Here is an 18908-nt window from a genome sequence, read left to right as displayed (position 1 = left end):
CGGATGGTTGTTCGTCTCTGTGTGCCCTGCCATTGGCTGGCAACCGGTTCAGGGTGTCCCCCGCCTCCTGCCCGAAGACAGTTGGGATAGGCTCTGGCATTCCTCGCGACCCTTGTGAGGATGAAGCGGATCGGAAAATGGATGGATGGATGGAAAAGTGAAACAAACTGGGTTTTTTTCCCATATTGATTGGTATTACTCACAGGAATTATGATTTTTAGATTTTAAAATACAAAATCCTTCAAGGAAAATGACACTTCATGAATCCATTTCAGTAATGCTCATCTTAGTATAACACCCATATTAAGATGTAGATCTTCTTTCTAGGGACTGTCAGCAATGTCCTGATGAGACTTGGTCTATAAGTGCCTGTTCTCCTTATCTCATTGGTCAAAGACTCATTAATCCCCCCTCCTAACCTTATCTTTACCGTTAGCTACCGCAAAGTGAATTACATGAGTACTTCGCCTACTGCCCGAAGACAGCTGGAATAGACCCCAGCATCGCCTGTGACCCTAGTGAGGATAAAGCGGTTCGGAAAATGAATGAATGTGTTTGTCTTTATTACTTTATTATATGTATGACATGTAAAAAGCAGCACTCTTCATAAGTACTTGTCAGACAGAGAAAAAGTAAACACTAAAGTAGACTTTTTTTGCATATAAATTGATGCAAGGTTGTTGGCAATTTCAAGGCAGGGAAAAAGATTTCAATCTACGTGACAAATTTATTCATATATTCAAATATATTTCACTTATAATAAAAAAAAAACAAGAGACAGTAAGAAGTGGTAAATGAGGAAAATCATCGAATGGGCTAAGTCATCATCGTGCTATACGTATAGTATTGGATATTAGACAGACTGTATCAATCAGTGATGCTTTTGTTTCGGTGCGGTTTTGTGAGACAAATATCTATTCTGCTGCATAATTTGGCCCACCCGTTTAATGTTATTCCATCCATACATTTTTCATACCGCTCATCCAAATTAGGATCATGGGCGTGCTGCAGCCTGTCCAAGCTGACTTCAGGCAGCTGACAATTAGAACACCCCCTGGATTGGTCAACAGACAATTCCAGGCTTATATGTAATTAATTGACATAAAATGTCCATTAATCATGACCCTTGTTTACATGGAGCCTTGGATTCGAATCGGGTCAGAAGCCCAAACCGAATGAAAACGCTCCATAAGAACAACTGACTCAGAAAAAAACAGGCCAAAACTGAAACGAATTCCTCTCAACTGTAAAGGGGTTGAATCTTCCTTTGGACAAACAGATCAAAACTGTTTTTTTTTTGGTCATATCAACGGTGAATTGGAATGTTGTCAGCATGCACACTTGAAAATATAAAAAGAACACATAGAGTTGGTCTGCGGCGATGCCATAAGCAAAACAATGGCAATCACTGTGCTAAATAATATGTGCTAAATAAATTGGGAAGTAGATGACTGAACTCAATTCTTCATAAATCATGTGATGTTTAGATCGATTTGCATGTCAGACAAAAGTCTGCATGTAAACCCGCCATATGGATCCACGATCCATCTATGTACTGTATAGTTTATATGGCATCTGTGCACGTTTGCTCGCTAAAGTTTAAAGTAACATCTCTGGTGAAATTGAACCATGTGTAATCCACACACAGTGTGCTAGGTAATACTGTGATATTTATTTGCAGGTCGGTGAAATTTATTTCATATCCAGTTCTTGTCTGGAGCCGCAACCTAATCTAATAATGGAGATATGTTTGCCATTGCTTTCTAATACTGTCGAGGAAAATAGGAAAACAATGCCGTCTCAACAGAATACATTAAAACACATGTGTGATGCGTGCAATTTTATGAGATTTTGGCCCGTTTGTTTTTGCTCCTTCAGCCTCATGAAGGGCTTTGCATGCAAATCAAAGTCACACTGTGCACGTTGTTGCCTTGCGTCCAATGTTTCACGGCTTGTGCATGTGCTCACGTTTTTTAGCAAACTGATGAAGGATATATTTGCTGAGGGGCTAAGTGTATATAAGTTGACTATGACTATTGTGTGTTATAGGCCATTCATCAACAATACTAACGTAGAGTCTTCAACACAAGAAAAATGATAATTAAAATTTAAAAAGTTAAGTTAAATCAAGTCAGGTCATTTCAGCTTTTATTGTCAAATATGCACTATGTGTAACATATAGCACAGATGAAATTACTTTCCTCTCTCAACCACAGTGCAAACATGTAGTGCATTGAACACACACAGCTAAAATTTACATAAAATTACATAAGGCATAAATATATAAATATGTTAAATAAAAAAAAAAAGATAAAACATATAGCAACAACAGACAACCAAGGGCACTTGTGATTATTGCGGGTAGTGACTTGTTTTAAGTGCAATAATCGGATGTCAATCGGCTTGGGGGGCACCGGTTGTGGCAGGAGGCAGGGGTAGTCGGGGATCTCGTGATCCTCGTAAATCTTGAACACAAGGCATTGCTGTTCCTATTTTAAAGTAAAGAATGTGTGCCCTGTGATTGGCTGGCGACCTCAGAGTGTGCCCCGCCTACTGCTCTTAGACAGCTTTGATTGGCTCCAGCACGCGCGCGCGACCCTTGTGAGGAGAAGCGGATCAGAAAATGGATGGTTGGATGAATTAACATCCCCCCCCCCCCAAAAAAAATGGCCAAGGGGTAAAAGCAGGTATCTCAGAGGCTGAAGAGGTATGCCGTGATGTGTGACCTTTTCTGTATTTTGCTCTACATCAGGGGTGGGCAAACTTTTTAGCTCGGGGGCCATATTGATTTCTAAATTTGACAGGTGGGCCGGGTCAGCACAAGATATGGTATATATAAAAAAACGTATATGTTGACAATCCATACCAAACATCAACAGAACAAAAGCATTCAAGTATTACCATACTTTTTTCATGAGAACAGTGAGATAACTATGGTATATGTCCGGTATGAACGTCCAAGTACGGTATGTTAACAACATACATTGGTGACAACACAAGCAACAAAGTGCAACAATATATTGGCCAAAAACTGCGGCATACAGTACAGGTACAGTATATGAGAAAATATAACAAAGGTAGGACTATTTGCTCCAAAATGAGACGAGTAAAAGACCTGGTGGCTTTCTTTCCACTCACTCACTGTCTCGAACTCGACCTCCCCTCGATCACCACACAAGACAGCGTTGCTCAGCTGATGTCGTGCTTCGAACTTTTGAAGCCAGCCACAGGACGCTTCGAAGTATTCAATGCCCATAGTTAGCGTTATGGAACTCGCTTTCTCTCTTATTAGCGGTACAGTTTGCGAAAAGTTTTTAGCACGATAACAGTCAAGCCATTTCAGGAAACGTTCATTTACTGGACTGTCCGTCGAGCCGCAAGCAATTCACTCTGAGCATGGAAATAGCCCGAATCGGACTGAGCAAGAATCGCTTCCTCGTTTTACAAAGTCTCGTAGATTTGAGTCTTCCAGACTCCAAGCGTCTCCTGAATGTTTCGTACTTCGTAACCTACTTTGTTTAATGAGATACACTTCTTTTTCTCTTCCGCGGCCATGACCGCTCCTCTTTGTTTGGATGCCATGCTCTAATAAAGGATGGAAAAATGTTCGCAATTCCAGTAAAACTCACTGCAACAAAGAGTCGCTTGCATGTCGCCGTTTGGGATCCAATGACAGAAAATAGCGGTGGGGATACATCTATTTCGTCGTATCGAGCGCGACTTACTTGAGTTAGTGCTATTCCGGGCTTCCGTATCGTCTCCCCCTCCCTCCTTGTGCTCTGCGACTTCAAGTAAATGGCATTTAAACGCCACCTGGCGTTTAAATGCCTGTATTACAAGTCCAAATGAAATGAATATAATAATTTACATCGAACCTTAATTGTGTACTGTACCAACCTTCGGCGGGCCGGATTAAAAAGACCAACGGGCCGGATCCGGCCCGCGGGCCGTAGTTTGCCCATGTCTGCTCTACATGGTGCAGGTTGGATCAATGCATGCAATCTGTCTCAGCTTTTCAAGGAACATTCCAGAGCCTTATTGTAGTCAAGCTCAGCCACAGAAGGACCAATTATTTTGATGTGGAGGCAGGCAGTTGGGGCTGACGCTTGGTTTTAATCATTTTAAATTAATTATTGAAGATGATTGGATTGTGATTTTTGGAATGCCTTTATATTTTGTTTCTTTTTTGGTAATGTTTTTAAATGTTTTATGTAAAGCATTTTGAACTGTCTTGTACAGTATATGAAAAGTGCCAAATAAATCAACTTGCCATGCCTTTCCTTGCTTTGCCAATGTGTCTGGGCTGTGTTATCTGCCCGCACCCAACTACTCCCTCCCACATGTGCAAGTATTTTGAGTCGCTGTTGTATATGTCGCCTATTCATGTGGTTATTGCAGAGGAGTTTGGGGATTGTTTTACTCTCCATCTCCCTTATGTTTTTCTTCTTCATCTAAGAAAACCAGGGCACAGTCTTTGGAAATGCGCCAGACTTCTCCATTCTGCCTCCCTCTGTTGGTCCTTGTTTTTTTTTGTTTGTTTGGTTTTTTTTTTTTATGTTTCTTGGATGGGTTGTACTGATAAGTGAATTTCGTTGCTCTGTACTTGTGCATGCGCAAAGACAATCCAATTGATTCTGATCCGTTTCCGATCAACATGCCCTTATCTTTTAATCATATTCATTTAATCTTATTTTGTTGCTCTATTTTTCTTTTCTCAAGTCTTGGGACTTACTGGCCCAACGTGATATCTTGGGCATTGTTTTTCATGCCATGACAAATGGAAAGGAAGAAATACGCGTAAATGAAAAAAAAAAAGTCCTTGAGCCCTTGAACATACATGCATCAAGGCATCAGGGATTTAATTTATAAATTGTTATTTTGCAACAGTTTTTCTGAAGAAGCCCAAGTTCAAATTCACATGAGAGAAACTGACTGGATGGGTGATGATGCTTTGATATCTCTCCCAGTAGTTTGTCAAACAAATCACAGTTGATGGGCTGCCACATATGCTACGCCACAGATAGTGCTGCTTCAATACATCCCTCCAGGACAATAAAAATAATTTATGCAATGCAGTTTCAGGGGTGGCTAACTGTTTGTATATTCATGCAAAGCTTAAAGAGGATTGGATTTTTAGTTGGATGAAAGCTTTTCAAGCATTTTTGAAGTGATCCTAACATGGCTAATGTTGTTGTTTTTTTTTTTTTGTTTTTTTTTTAACGCTTTAGTACATGATTTCCCAACACTGTGAACTTGTGTTTGATCCAAGCGGATATAGTCTGCAGAGACAGTGGCTGTAGCATGTACCTTTGAAGCCTTTTGTTGTTAATGGTTGGTGGAAAAATGTCAGATCTCCGTGAAGTCAGGAAGGTCTAATCTGCTGATGAGCCCCAGGGCCTGACAGGAAAGTGAAATTGTCGGACAGAGTGCTCAGGGCCATGGCTGACAGACAGGAGTTCTGACTCTCTGATCACACAATCCTCTTTTTAAGCACTTTGACTTCAAGCAAAGAAAGCGCTTGATGAATTCAACTGATTTCACAGTTGGCACCGAAACTGTATCACAGGGCTTTCATTGGAATGCTGTTCACTATGAGGTGGGCCGAACAAATGCTTCACGGACAGCGGGTTTAAATAAGAGATTTACTGAACACCATCTTTATATGCTCAAGTCAATACTCATACCCTGTGCTCTTATGCTGACAAGTGGATGCTTGCTCAATATCAAGTGGCTAAAATGTTATTTGCAATGCTTTTGAAACCAAACGTGGAGGCCCGAATACTGTATGTATGTTGCTTGTCAAAAAAAAAAAGACCAGTACTGTGCTTATAGGTGGAGCCATTACATTAGATTGTAGATATCATATTAATCATGCTAGTTTTTTTTGGGGGGGGGGGGGCATTCCAAGGGAAACGGGAGTCTGTTAGTCTGTCACTGACGGCCTACAACGATGAATGATGGAAACCTTAAAACACTGACGGACTAAGTGCCAATGAAAGGGTTTTGTTTTTTGTTTTTTCCATCACCCGAATCATCACTAACCCCAGTGGTGGGCGGTCCATCAATACTGATGGAAGGTCTGCCATTCTGTCAGTGACGGGCTCCCGTTTCACTGCCGACTGACAGAAATGCGCCACATGTCTCTCATGTGTTTGTTCGCAGGGGGTGACTACACCGGGATTGCTTCGAGCGTAGCAGAGGACGGGCTCGTCGTCCTCCGACAAAACAAAAAATTTAAAAAAGGCTGAAAAGTGGAAGTCAATCCAATGACCTGTGGTTGTGTTAGATGCTAATTCTCGGTTACCATTTTGCAAGTATTTACACTTGGGGCTGACTTAAACTATTCTTACCCAATTTGTCCGCAGCATAACAGCTAAATGCTGACCCACCATGTTTGCTTTGAACTCTGGGCTTCATTAATTGCCTCGAGTCTGCTGACCCCATAACCTTACTGGGTTCACATTCAATTAGCATTTCTTTCACGTATTCAGTACCTATACCATTCAGTGATTTAGAGACCAATAGCATAATTTAAATATCTATTCTACACCTGACTGTGAGTCGGTGTAAAGCCTGCAGGAGGCCTCCACAACTTTATTTAGTGCAGGTAGAGATAACAGTGATGGTCACTCTGCTGTCTTCTTAATGGATTGAACACAAGCCTGAAAAATGGGTGTGTAAAAAGAGTGTTGTTATTATGATGTGACCACGGTCACCAGATGCCCTTGCAGTTTCTTCACCAGAGTCAGTAATCGTGGTGGTTTGCAAAACAATCATAGCAAAACAGTCATGCAGTTGGGTTTTCTCGGCAGAAAGTGCATTCCATCATAACAGTATATCTCGATGAATTTAATTCATTACTTCAGCCGCCATTGTGTTTCACCCCACTTGTGTTCCTCTCCTGCACATAACCATATTTTGGGATGGTCTGGTTTTATTAATTCATAAATTTTCCAAAGAATTCACTGACTCATTTTAAGAGAAAGAGAATGATTGAAGATCAGCCTCCAGTAAACGTACTGGTAAATAAGAACAATATCATAATATTGGCAATAATATATTTTGCTGACTTGACCCACGCGTGCGTCCTTAGATTTTCCTTTACCTCACTCAACTTGGAGGATCAGTAACTCGTATGCATAGTAGTTCAATTTTTGTGGCTCATACTTGGTTTGGATGAGGTTAGGAGTGTGGCTTGGGTTTACATGATGTTAATTTGGTGGGGAAAAAATAAATGGAACATCTCATTTGAATTTAGTCATTATGAATATTTATTTAATGTTTTCTTTGTTATTCTGGTATTTTTTTTCCAGCTCTAAAAATGTTTTTGTTTATCCCCTTTAGTAGTGTAGTGCAATTTCCCCTTCACTTGTGAAGTGCTATTTACTTAAGCACTTCACCAAATCTCAACAGTAACATTGCACCCCTAAAATAGGCAACATGAACATGCAGAAATAAAACTGACTGATGGCAGATGTCTCATAAAAAAAAAAAAAAAAAAAAAGTTAATTTATTTGCAGTTTCTTGACAACTATCCTCATAAGGGTCGCGGGGGTGCTGGAGCCTATCCCAGCCGTCTTCGGGCAGTAGGACACCCTGAACCGGTTGCAAGCCAATTGCAAGGCACACAGAGACGAACAAATCATCCGCGCTCACACTCACACCTAGGGACAATTTAGAGTGCTCAATCAGACTGCCATGCATGATTTTGGAATGTGGGAGGAAACCGCAGTACCAAGAGAAAACCCATGCAGGCCCAGGGAGAACATGCAAACTCCATACAACGAGGCTGGAGCTGGAATTGAACCCAGGACCTCTGCACTGTGAGGTCGACGCGCTATCCACTGGACCACCAGGCCGCCCGAGAACTGACCTATTTGGTAAATTTTACCGGAAATGAGGAGACAAAGAATTCTGGGCAGCACTCCTTATGACTCAACACAGTGTTTTATGTTTCACATCGACTGTATTGGTACTTATTACTTAGACAGTGCATAATATCCTTATGACTCAACACAGTGTTTTATGTTTCACATCTACTGTATTGGTACTTATTACTTAGTGCATAATACATTCCGAGTGATTCTGTGTTTTATCCTTTTTATGCAGTTCTCAGTTGATAAGTCACTATAGTTTTACTCTCCACTGTTAGAGCTTGATACTGAGCACTGAAGAACCCCCACCGCCCAAAAAAATAAATAAATAAAATGCATCCTGGATTGTGTGCGAGTCTGTTGTCAAATACAGACCACCACACTGTAAACCAAACACGGAGGTCTTGGCACAATAGAGTCTGCCCCGCTGAGCAAACTACGTCCGTGCAATCTGACCCCCTCCTGAAAGACACATAAGAGTGTTGAGAATGTGAATGGCAATGGAGGATAGGCGTGGACAAACTCTGTCTCTGGGAGGGAGAGCGAGCAGAGGCAGTTGACTGCATGACAACACCACACACAAGCAAGCCAGTGCATCAGGAAAAAAAAAAGAGCACCTAACAACTCAAGAAGATATATTTCCAGTCTCATCAGGGGATGACTTTGTTTGTAGAAAGACCTGATAAATCATAAAGTACTTTATGATCTATGAGGAGGGATGAAAGTGGAAATTGAAATTAAAAATGCATAACAAGGCAATGGGTGGCACGATAACTCCCTAATGGTATGGAGTGGTTCACCTCATCAGTATACAAGTCTAACTGACTTGGTTTCAGATGTCATTAATCAACCTGGTACATGCTTAATTATATGCATGCTTAAAATGATTACTCGCTGATAATCAACCATTATTTAACAAACATGGCTCTCATTCCTTTTTCTGGGGGGTGGCATTATTCTTTTACTCCCTGCCTGAAACTTGTCCTTTAGGTGTGTCCCATTGATTAGCCGGAAAAATACATTATTTTATTATTTGTTTTTATTAATAGGGTGCATATTTGACCTTAAGACCCCACTTAACCACCTACTTCTACAGTGTGTCAGGCCACACTCATAGAATTTATATAGTTTTTGCTTTCTCATTTAGCTGGAAGAAACAGTATGATGTGTGCGAAGAGAGATTATTGTTGTTGTTTTTGTTTAAACGTACATATTGCAGACATTATATTGGATTAATTGTAGCTCTGTTCCCATGGTGTTAACAAAAACTGAGACAGATGCATTGTGGGTGGGCGGCAGGAAGAAGAAGGGGGCTGGGTGCGTCCCTGGGACAGATCTCCCAGGCCTCCAAAGATAGAAGATGGGGAACCCTGTGCTCGCTAATTAATGTAGACCCCGGTTTAAAGGAAGAAAAAAAAATACTCTTCATTGAACCCCATGGAGTTACAGCCACTGTGCTCAGATCTATCATCTGTAAGTGTGTGTCCGTGTGTGTGTGTTTCTGTGTGTTTTTCGAATGAATACATGTGACTGTGTGTGCATGTGTGTGCTCTTCGCAGCTGGAGTGCTTCAAGGGTATCCATTAAAGCTTCTCCTTGAGGGTGTGAAAGAGAGTGCATGAATTTTGCAGCTGAGGGATTATCTCAGCTCTCTCAAGTCGCACACGCACGGTATATTTTATTTCATGTGTGCACCTTTTAGCCACTTCTGGATAGTCCGCAATATTGAAAAATCCTCGTCGGAGAAATTTGCACCAAGGGAGATGACATATATACAGAACCAGAATAAAATAATACCCAGTCATATTTGCCTCACATCTTATGCAGCATGGAAAGTGAATTCATGGCATTGTATTTGTGTTAGGTCTTTGGTGTCAAGCAGAAACAAGATGAAGAGATCCTCCATTTTGTTTCACTTGGCGTGAGTGCACCGTGTGTGTGAGTGCACACAGTTCCCTGCTCCTGGCCCCATGTACGGAAGATCACCTGGCCCCCTCGTGTTTGCTCATGTACATTCATACACATGCGCTACCAACCTGCCATGGAGTGTTGTCAAGGCAATCGATCTTTTTGAAATGGATAACCATCCCGGTGTATTTTAAAAATAGTCAGAAAGCCTCAAAGTAAATGTGGCAGCCTACTTTTGCTCATCCACGAGCACATGCCTGCATGCACAGTGTCACTCAATTAACAGGATCTTCCCTCCACCAATTATTTATGAATGCTAGCTTGTGCAATAGCAATACAAATGAATAGAACAAGTTAAAATGAGCCAAAAAGTCATCAAGATGAAGATTTTTTTTCTGCTCAACTACGTTACAAATGATAGCATTACAGTGCAGACCAGGGGGGTACTGAGGATTGAAAGCCATGCCATGCCAGTGTGTATATTGGTGTTTTCATTGCAAAACAGATCACCATGACTGACCATTGGGGTTCTGTTACGGTAGAGGCAGAGGCAGGTTAAGCCAAGTGAAGGCAGCACGAGGCAAGGCAAGGGTGGAAGGAAGATTTTAACTGTGCCTCATTAATTATAATTTGATGTGAACTGTGATAGAAAATGTAATATGATGCCAGCAAGACAGATGTGAGAAAAGTAACATGTTATAAGGCATGCATTAGCTTCTCCCTCAAAGTAATTGCAATGTAATATCTTGATTATCACCAGCATGACTTCAAAAACACTACATTTTATTGTACATAATGCAGTCTTACAGACTGGTATATGTTGACAAACTGCAGCTCTAAGCCTCACAACAATGGTTATTGCTGAGCATAAAGCCTTTCATCAACCACACTAATGGTGGTTAGCTATGTTATAATCAGTAATAATGAAAGGTAAACTACTGTTTGAAAAAAAAAAGTGTGTTTAGTCTTTAAGAAGTCAAGTATTTTACCAGTCAATCAAAGTTACTTCATGTTGAATGTCGTGGAGCGGTGACTTGACGCAAGAAGAGGGAACAGTGGGGTTGAAATGACACTTATGATGTCACGGGTGCACCATGTCAAATGGAGTCATGAACGGTATAAGGTTAAATGAACTGAATTCCATGACGATTGGCTTGATAAATGTCTAAATAATTGGCATGAATCTTTGCAATTCTAAGAATTGAAACACCAGAGTCCACCATCCTTGATTTAGGCCTTTCTAAGTTACGTTTAACCACAAGGCAGAGCCCTATTTGATTTAGACCTTTTCAAAATGAGCGATATCAGTTTAATCTCTGGAGGGAACCAGCCAGTGCATTAAAAGAGTGATTTTAGGTTTAGCCACTAGGGGGAAATAGAGAGAGCCACAGTAGACATTCATATTAGACAAGAGGCAATATCGGAATTAGACACTAGAGTGGGCCATACCACATTTAAGCAGCTGAATTAAATTCACAAAAGTTACATATGAACTTAATCAAATGTAAACATAGTTTCACAACAACTAAATATCCAAATATGAGCTCGCTTGCGGACAACAGCCAATCGCGGGGCACACAGAGACAAATAACCATCCGCAATCACACTCACACCTAGGGACAATGTAGAGTGTTCCATTAACCTGCTATGCAAGTTTTTGGACTGTGAGAGGAAGTTGGAGTACCCGGAGAAAACCCACTCGGGGCATGGGGAGAACAGGCAAACTCCAAACAAGGATGCCAGAGCCAGAATCGAACCCAGTATTTATCCCCCACAGTATCGTGTTATGCAATCATGCAAACAGATATACCAACACACAAGGACCAAGTAGTTCAAATGTATAACTATGGGAGTGGGGCCCATAATTATCATTGATGGAAGGCCTCATAAGACTAAATTATTTGAGGACTAAAACTTTGTTTTGGAGGGATTGCGAGTATTTTTTGTGTCTGTGTGGTTTCTACATTTACTGTATTGTTCACTGTCAGTCACTGATTTCTGCTGATGTGTCAAAATATTGGCGGCCTCTTCAGCCAGTATTATTTGCTGCTCTGTGCACAGCCTGAGCCAGAGTGGTTGGGACAGAGCGCAGAGTGCAATAACTGTGAATGAGGGTAGCAATAACTCCATCGGCTCCCTCATCAAATCAAAGCTGACTGATGCAGGATAATCAGAAATTGAAATCAGGGCGAGAAAAAGAGCTGAACTGACAAAATTGGAAATGTCATTGCGAGAAGTGCAATAATAAAGGAATCAATGAGGCGCGGTTGCCGTTGCACTTTTTGAAGGCAATAAGACAGATGGAGCTGCAATATACCTCCATGTTGTCCAGATGGGTGGAGGAAAACCGAGGAGGAGATAAAAGAACTGGCACAGAATGCAGAGATCAGGGAGCCGCGGTCGTGTTGCTTTGGGGGCAACCTCTAGGGGAAATGCAATATCCTAAGCCAATTAAAGAATTGTGACATAACGACAGTGTGTTTAAAAAAACAAAAAAAACAACAACAAAAACAAACAAAGCCAACAACAAAACATTTATTCATTCCTTCATTCATTTTCCGAACCGCTTTATCCTCACAAGGGTGGCGGGGGGTGCTGGAGCCTATCCCAGCTGTCTTCGGGCAGTAGGCGGGGGACACCCTGAACCGGTTGTCAGCCAATCGCTGGGCAAAGAAACATTTAACTATTTGAAAATCATTCACATGTGTAGTATTCATCTGAATAAAGAACTCAATCTGTTTAATTCAATAACTAAGTTGACCAAAGTATCGGCTTAGTCATCGGCAAAAAGAGGTGACATTTACGACTGATGCAGAAAAATCATAAATTGAAATCAGTGGGAGAAAGAGCTGAACTAATAAAATTGGAAACGTCATTGCGAAAAGTGCGATAATAAAGGAATCAATTAGGCGCGGTTGCCATTGCACATGTATGACACCTTTTTTTGGAGAGGGGGTAGGGGTTCAAAATCAAACTAATACTTTCACAGCTCATGTCACAGCCCCATTCTTTGAATTCCTCACCAAAGTGGTATTTTTCCACCGTGACACAATTTCTCCTGATACGCCGACATACAGCTTCACATCCACACCCACAAACAAATCTCATAAACACATAACTCATCTGGGACATGCGTGAATATATTGGAATACCGTGAACAAAGAGCTGCCGTTTAATGATGAACCCCCCCCCTCCCCCACTGACACAACAGGGAAAAGGGCACAATGCCTTAGTCACATTTTTCAACCAGCCTGGACACATTAGATCCATAACATAATAATTTCCATCACTGATACTGCTTATTGGATCACCCCTACCCTTCCCGACAACATGAAAAAGAAAAATATTTTTCTTCCACAATTAACGGACTCCTTGCTCCCCATCCTTGACCTGTTTCCCCTGGTCAGATAATCCGACGTCATGGTTTCAACTTTCCAAATAATTTGGCAAATCATACCACATTGTAAAATACATATAGGGTATAAAGTGACGGTCAAAGGTCAATTGCCCAATATCTACTTCACAATTTGGGGCACATAAAGTAAAAGGTCTGACAATATAACACAATAGGTGTCTCTTTAGTTGAAAAGTAATTCATGTAAAACGGAATAAATTCCACGAGGTCTCTAGATTTCCCAAGAATGGCTCTTAACCCCTCCCAAAATAATGACACCATTTATTACAGTGGTGGGGAAACATGACATTGAAATAATGAGCACCACTAGAGAGCTTTGGAAATGTGTGCGGTGGTCAGAGAGGCCATTTTGATGTTCATGATTCTCATCAATTTTCCCATCTACCCGAGAGAGACAGAGCAAGACACAGTTAGAGAGACAATGACTGCTGCAATAGGGCCTAAGCTGCGTTGAGGTGCTCACAAAGTCATTTAGTTGGTCCAGGTAATGGGCTTGGGGAGATGTATAATAAGGACTTGGCTTGTCGCCCACCTAGACTGGCCTGGGCACCATTAATTAGCTGTTCCTGTGCCTGCCTTAGCTCACACTGTGTCTCTCTGCAGGGCCTTGATTGGGCACTTTGAATATCAGGGAATTATTCTTTTATAACCTCCCCTTCACCGTCTCTTTCACCATCACCACCACATGGTCACTTCTTGACCATACGTGTTATCATAACTCATTTGTTTGACATGCTACTGGTGAAAGTGAATGTACTCTCTCAAGTGTTAGCATCACCGACTATTAATCAAAAAAGCCACTAAAACTAAAGGGGACATAATATGGAAAATGTACTTTTTAATTGCTTGTATACAAATTGAATTGGGTCTCTGGAGTGCTTGTCTGCAAACCCACAAAGTGTGAAATTAAACAACATGAGTGAATCAGTCGTGAGCTGCCTATTTCCAAATTGTCCATTAGCGAGCCATTCAAAATTTTGCTCAATTGTGATGTAATGTTGTGGCAAAAATGAGTCATAATCCTGCCTCCGCACGAGTTTTTTAACCCATGACTTGGCACATCAGAGACAACAGGTACCGTAAGCACAGATGGGTGTTAACTGGCCTTTCCACACCTTTGTCCTCAGTGCCGAGCCTTGCAGTTAGTTCAGTATAGTGAAAAAGTATCTGCCCGCCTCCTGATTTCTGTGTTCTTTACATACTTAACACAAAAGTTTCAATTCATCAAAACAATTTTAATATCACACAGAGACAACCCAAGAAAATAAAAAAAAAAAGTTTCTAAATGCCACTTTAATTTATTAAGGCACAAAAAAATAAAAAAAATCCAAACCTACCTGTGCCGATATGAAAAAGAACCTACTCATGGGTTGTGCCATCCTTGGCAGCAGTAACTGAAATCAAGCATTTGCGATCATTGGTGATGAGTCTTTCGCATCGCTGTGGAGGAATTTTGGCCCACTCTTCGTAGAATTATTTCAACTCCACCATATTGGAGGGTTTTCTAGCATGAACTGCCCGTTTAAGATCGCACCACAGCATCTCAATTGGAATTAAATCCACACATTGATTTGGGCACGCCAAAACCTTCATTTTGTGTGTGTGCGTGTGTGTGTGTGTGTGGGGGGGGGGGGGTTAGCCATTCAGAAGTGGACTTGCTGGTGTGTTTCAGATCGGTGTCCTGCTGCAAGTTACAAGAGCTTGAGGATGCTGATTGTCAGAGATGTTCCATTTCAGGATTTTCTGGTCGACAGCAGAATTCATTGTCCAATCAATCACAGCAACTTGTCCTGGTCCTGATGTAGCAAAGAAGCCACAGACCAACACACTGCCACCACCAAGCTTCACTGTTGCCATGATGTTTTTATTCTCAAATGCAGCGCCATTTTTACCCCAGACATAACGGGCCACACTTCTCCCGAAAAGTTCAATTTTTGACTCATCAGTCCACAGAATGTTTTTCCAAAAGTTTCAAGGATCATCAAGGTGTCTTTTGGCAAATGTGAGACAAGGCTTAGTGTTTTTTTTTTTGGACAGCAGTGGTTTTTGCTTGGGAACTCTCCCATGGATGCAGTTTTTAGCCGGTGTCTACGCTATAGAAATTGAAATTGAACTCAGCTTTCTCAAAACTGTTGTTAGTCACAGTTACTTTGAATTGTAACAAGTGTGGGGAGGGGACAATTATTTTTTTCACGTAGGAAGAGGTAGGTTTGGATTTTTCAGCACTGTATGTATGCATATGTGTAATGTGTGTCTTTGTGGGTGCCTTCATGTATGGGGCAGAACAGCCCCCACCCAAAACCTAGTGGAGTGGTTTTCAACAGTGTGTTTTTTGGATGTCCTGTAATTATCTTTCCTTTGTGTATTTTGACCAAAGACAAGACTGACTGTTTAAAGACCATTTTTTTAAGAAGCACGGTAATGATGTGTCAGTTACGAATGCATGGCTCTTTGAAGTGAACGATGTGAGCCAGCTCCTCACCGGTGCTGCTCCCGTGGTTCACTTCAAAGAGCCTGTATGCTATTGGGCAAAGTGTGTGGCGGCGGCGGCTCTGACTACATGGAGCAGAGGCGAAAGTTACAGACAGCACACATCAGGGAGCTCTATAAAAGCAGGCAGTTTTATACTGCTCCCCCTTCTACCTGTACAATCAGTAACTCCTCTGGATATGTCCAAACCATTTCAGTCACCTCTCTCTAACTTTCTTCCTCTAAACATCGAACCTTGGCTGTACCTCTAATGAGCTCATTTCTATTCTATCCGTCCCGGTGACTGCTAAAGAAAACCTCAACATCTGAATTTCCACCACTTCCAGCTCTGTTTCCTGTCGTTTCTTCAGAGCCATTGTCTCCACTCTCGAGATCGGCCTCACCATCGTCTTATAAACTTACCCCTTCATCCTCTTCTATCTCACAACACCCTTGGCACTTTCCTCGACCTGTCCCAACTTGCTTGTATCCAATTCTTCACCTCCTTACCACACTCATCATTGCTCTGGACTGCTGACCCCAAGTATTTTAAGTCCTCTACTCTCTATCTCTTCTTGCTGTAGCTCACTCTTCCTCCTTCGGCTATCTCATTAACGCACCTATATTCTGTCTTACTTCTGCCAATCTTGATTCCTCTCCTTTCCAGTGCATTGGGCATCAATCATACCCAGATTTTCGCTATTCGCTGGCCGGCTCGGTCCCTATACCCACTATATAGCAGGGGTTCACGGTGTATGAAATATAAAAAAAAATCTTAAAAAAGTGAAAATCAAACCGTATGTTAAAAACATACGAGGATTTTGTCTTCAGTAGACTGCTGACCCCAAGTATTTTAAGTCCTCTACTCTATCTCTTCTTCCTGTAGCCTCACTCTTCCTCCTTTGGCTATCTCATTAACGCACCTATATTCTGTCTTACTTCTGCCAATCTTGATTCCTCTCCTTTCCAGTGCATTGGGCATCAATCATACCCAGATTTTCGCTATTCGCTGGCCGGCTCGGTCCCTATACCCACTATATAGCAGGGGTTCACGGTGTATGAAATATAAAAAAAAATCTTAAAAAAGTGAAAATCAAACCGTATGTTAAAAACATACGAGGATTTTGTCTTCAGTAGTTTGAGCCTTTCTTAAGTTACAGCAACACGCAACAAGAGCAAAATGAACATCGAAGAGATAACACATACTGGAAAGTACAGAGTGTCATTAAGCAATGTAAGGATACCATTAGTGCAGGATTACTACACAATGACAGTTTTGCAAATGATGTGGAGAGTCAGCATGCAATATCAATTGACCAGTAGTGCGGTAATTATGATACTATTTCAATTGTTCAAATGATGCAGGGAGTCCTTGGGACACCTTGAAGTAATGTAGTATATGTGTAATGTTGAATAATGCTGCAAAACTTGGACCCTTTTGTGCCGATCCATCAGATAAAATGCAGATAAAGAAATTGTTGAAATGTAATGTAATAACATGGATAAAACAAAGAGGTTGGGGGGGGGGGGCATTGTTTGTGACTGTTCCTAGTGTAATCTCATTTTAGGTGTGCATTTTTTGTTTGTTTGTTTTTTTATTTATTTATTTGTTTCATAGAATTTGTTGCTGCAAAACTGTTTATAATTTATTCGAAAGATAAGTGTTTTTCATTGGAAGGTGTCAATCTGCCAAAATACAGCACATCATACAATAATGAAAAAGCTTAAACCTGCCTTTTCATGACAGAAAAATTTAACTCATTGGATGTAAACAGAAGCCCTCCACAGTGTGAGCCAATAACTTACCATAGATAGTACTATGAGGGTAAATGATAATTAGACCTTTTTTTAAAAAAAAATCTTAACTCTTTCTTGAATGTTGGACAAAGGTGTATGTCTGCTCCAAGAAAAGTTGAAATACTGAATTGCGCAACCAATTTACTTGTTGATATCAATTGTGCAGCCAATTCAGCAGGTCAATGTCCCACATGATCCACAAAATGACATGGCACAGCAGGTGTTCAGAAATGAGAGAAATTAAATTCAATTACTTATTATGAATGGTTTGAGGAGCAGTCGCAACCCAGCAAGCAGACTTTGCAAAAGTGTGGTTCTACGGTTATGCAGGACTTTGTCCTGTGATATTAACCGAAGTTTGTTTTTATTTCATTGTACACATTTACTGAAAGGAATGTTTTTTTTAACCGCCCACCCCCCCAAAAAACCCTCAAACCGAGAATGTTAGTTTTACTTGACATCTTTTTTGTTTCCATCCAATTCTCAATATTTGTCTTTATGTCTCATATCGGATTCAAATTTGACTCGTGGTTTTAATGGCTTTTTTGCTCTCCTTTTCCATGTGCTGTGTGATTCCTTCTTCGCAAAAGGTAATAGATTTTTTTCTTCAGATGTGTTTGTGTGTCAAGCTGACCACAATGCAAAGATGTGTTGAATTAGACATTTTAGGAAAGTATAGGAGGTGCTGTAAAGACAGCCGCTCTCGCTATTTGAGGGTTCCAGCAGATTTTGTCATGTATGACCACCTCAAGGATTTCATACACACTTTCAAAAACAACCCCCTCTCTTTGACCTGTACTTGAATTTTTTTTTTCTTCCTACTGAAGACCATAATTTTGGTCTTTGTCAAATTTAATGACATCTTATTTTTGTCAAACCAGTTTTTCATTCGAATGAAATAATCTCGTCCATTCGCTGCTGTAAATTGTCACTTGCACTGAATGTGTTTGTGTTCAGCAAGGAGACACGAGAAGCAGGACAAAGCCAGCAACAGGAGTGAATAGACCAGTGGTTCTTAACCTGGGTTCGATCAAAAGTGAATCGGTCTCAGGGGTTCGACGGAGCCTCTGCCATGGAGGTTGAGACACACCCAACTCAACATGTCAGTTGGTTATGAGACGCCCGCTTGGCCATCACTGGCTTCAGATGATCACATGACATTGCTTGTCCAATCAGTGCTGCGGGAAATTTAGTTCGCTCAGTAGTCAAAGTGTGACTGTCGTGATAGTTCGTTGTGATTTTTGTTTTTTACTAATGTTTTAATACATGCTATGCCGAGCAAGAAAAAAAAAAAAAAACCTAAGTGGTCGGACGGATATGTACCACATGGATTCACATACATCACGGAACATGATGGGACTCCTATCTGCATCATTTGTCATGCCAAGTTGAGCAACTCTAGTCTCGCACCGGCAAAACTGAAGGAACGCTTCTTGAATTTTTATT

Source organism: Hippocampus comes, unplaced genomic scaffold, assembly GCF_001891065.2.
Source record: "Hippocampus comes isolate QL1 unplaced genomic scaffold, H_comes_QL1_v1.1 scaffold205, whole genome shotgun sequence".
In the NCBI taxonomy this organism is placed as follows: Eukaryota; Metazoa; Chordata; class Actinopteri; order Syngnathiformes; family Syngnathidae; genus Hippocampus; species Hippocampus comes.
The sequence above is the reverse complement of the archived record's forward strand: the minus strand, read 5'-3'. Positions refer to the sequence as shown.